Source organism: Oreochromis aureus, linkage group 23, assembly GCF_013358895.1.
Source record: "Oreochromis aureus strain Israel breed Guangdong linkage group 23, ZZ_aureus, whole genome shotgun sequence".
Lineage (NCBI taxonomy): Eukaryota > Metazoa > Chordata > Actinopteri > Cichliformes > Cichlidae > Oreochromis > Oreochromis aureus.
Genome location: NC_052963.1, coordinates 43,561,333 through 43,563,653, shown reverse-complemented (window position 1 = coordinate 43,563,653; position 2,321 = coordinate 43,561,333). Strand labels below are relative to the sequence as shown.

General features: G+C 35.5%; 1 pseudogene; it reads left to right on the top strand.

The window, feature by feature from the left end:
* Nucleotides 1-715: 715 nt before the first annotated feature.
* LOC116317743 lies at nucleotides 716-2,116 on the top strand (annotated as a pseudogene).
* The last annotated feature ends 205 nt before the right edge of the window (nucleotides 2,117-2,321 follow it).

Sequence of the window (2,321 nt, the reverse complement as noted above, 5' to 3'; positions counted from 1 at the left end):
GCTAATAAGCTGTATTTAAACCCAAGGTACATAATTGTATAACCTGGATGCTATATTCGCCAAAATGTATGTTTTTCTGCTTGCATGCAACCTCACATTTGTTGAATGTTGACAATTTGTTGAAGATGACAATTGTTACCTTTAAAAGAATTTAATTCATGTATTGTCTGGACATGATTATATCAGAACGTGTGTGTGTGTATATGATATTTTGCCCTTTTTCAATTTTTTTGACATTTTAATGATCTAGAGAGATAGAAAATTAGTCAGATATGAATTTTGTTTGATTTTGTCAAGTAAAAATTGTGATATAGCTTTGGCTAAAATTGAATTTAAAACATTTTAATTGAAAAGATTCTGACAGCTGTTGTTTATTCAGTTTGTAATGATTTATAATATGCTAAATAAAAAAATGGAATTCAATAAATGTATAATATATACCCATCTTTTTCTCCTTTTTTCAAAAATTGAAATGTACACATTTTAACACATCTTTGTGTCAAAATAACACATCCTTGTGTTTACGTTTTTTAACACAGAAGATGTGTTAAAGGAGCAGACACATTAATTGTGTTAAAACTGACACATCATGTGTTGTCCCTGAGCTGATGCAGCACATGTGTTAAAATTTAACACATCATGTGTCAATTTTAACACATCCCTTCTAAGAGTGTATGATAAGAGTGAAGCGGTGATATTTGGATCTATTTCCGTTATGATTTTCTTCTCCTTTGGGACAAGCTGGAAGAGGTGGCTGGAGAGGGAGGTCTGCAGACCTGGTCCTGGATAAGAGGAAGAAGATGAATAATTGGATGCATGTAACATGGGCAGCGATTAAAGGAGAGGGAATGTCTAGCTTGTAATCAGCACTCAGTGCAAATGTCTGCACCTCTGAAGTACATTTAGTGTCCATGGCATAAGAAATTTGCCCATCTGAAAAGGCAGCATCAACACTGAAAGGTATCCTCCCATCCAGATGATATCTTTTCTCAGGGTGCATTCTGCTTTTATTTACAATTTATTTTTAACTTCTTAGTAATTGGGGTTTTAAAATCTAAACAACAGATATATCCTGAAGTCTTATATTTTAATGTGTTACCTAATTAGATATTCTTAAAAAGAAGAAGATAAAAAGCATAATTTTGGCTCTATGATTAGTTGGCAAGTATTATTTCACAGATATGCAGATAATACTACAACCAAAGAACCACAGGCCACCTGTTTACCATGTGAACAAAACAGGTGTGGCCACAAAAACATAACTCGGAACTGAAAATGTCTTTGACTGAAAATGACTTTATAAGGACATGCTTTAAGTTACTACAGTCTCATCCAGCAGCCTATCCATTTCATCTAGTAGGAGGTACGTTCATGTTTCATCTTTACAGTAATGTTTTGTACTCATAAACAGAAATCTGTTGTAACATGTCACTTAAACAAACACTTATGTTTATTTTCTACGTTCCAGTTTGACAGAAATGGCAAATCTAGTCAATTTCAGCTATGATCCATCTAACTTCAGCTATTAGGATTATTATGAGGATGAAATCTGTGATACGAGTGAAGCAATGAAATCTGGATCCATTGCCATTCCGATTTTCTTCTCTGTTGTGATCACACTGAGCCTGACAGGAAACATTCTTGTCCTCATAATCCTGGCTTTGTATGAAAACTTAAATCTCTGACCAACATTTTCATCCTCAACTTGGCCATCTCTGACCTCAGCACACCTAAAGACATCATCAGGGTGTTTCTGTCTGTCCTGATTTGGATTATCAGTACTGGAGCATCCATGCCCTCCCTACTCTTCAGCTCAATCACCAAGGTCTACCACAGTGACAGACAGACACAGGGCTGTGAATATAGTCATCCACTGTGGGAAACTGTTGGTGTCATCCAACAGAATGTTTTCTTCCTATTTGCTTTTGCAGTCGTGACTTTTTGCTACATAAAAAGTATGGAAAGAACAAGATCTCACACAGAGAACAGAGCTGTCAGATTTGTCCTCTGTAGAATGGTCATGTTCTTCATTGGCTGGGTGCCGTACAATATTGTCACCTTTTTGGGGGTGTTGCCTGCTCATTTGGTGCCACTATTAAATGAATGTAAAGACTAAGACTTTTGAAGTCAGTGTGAGTTACAGTGGAAAACTTCAATGTATCAATGTCTTAGGTGCTCAGTTTGTTTTCTTGCATGTATTGCTTTTTTGTTTTTTCCCAACATCTAGTGTGCCTTTAGTAAAATTTCTTATATTAAAAGAAGATGGAAATGGCCTCCCATCTCATTATATATAGCAACTTGCAATCAGCTTCCAAATTGTA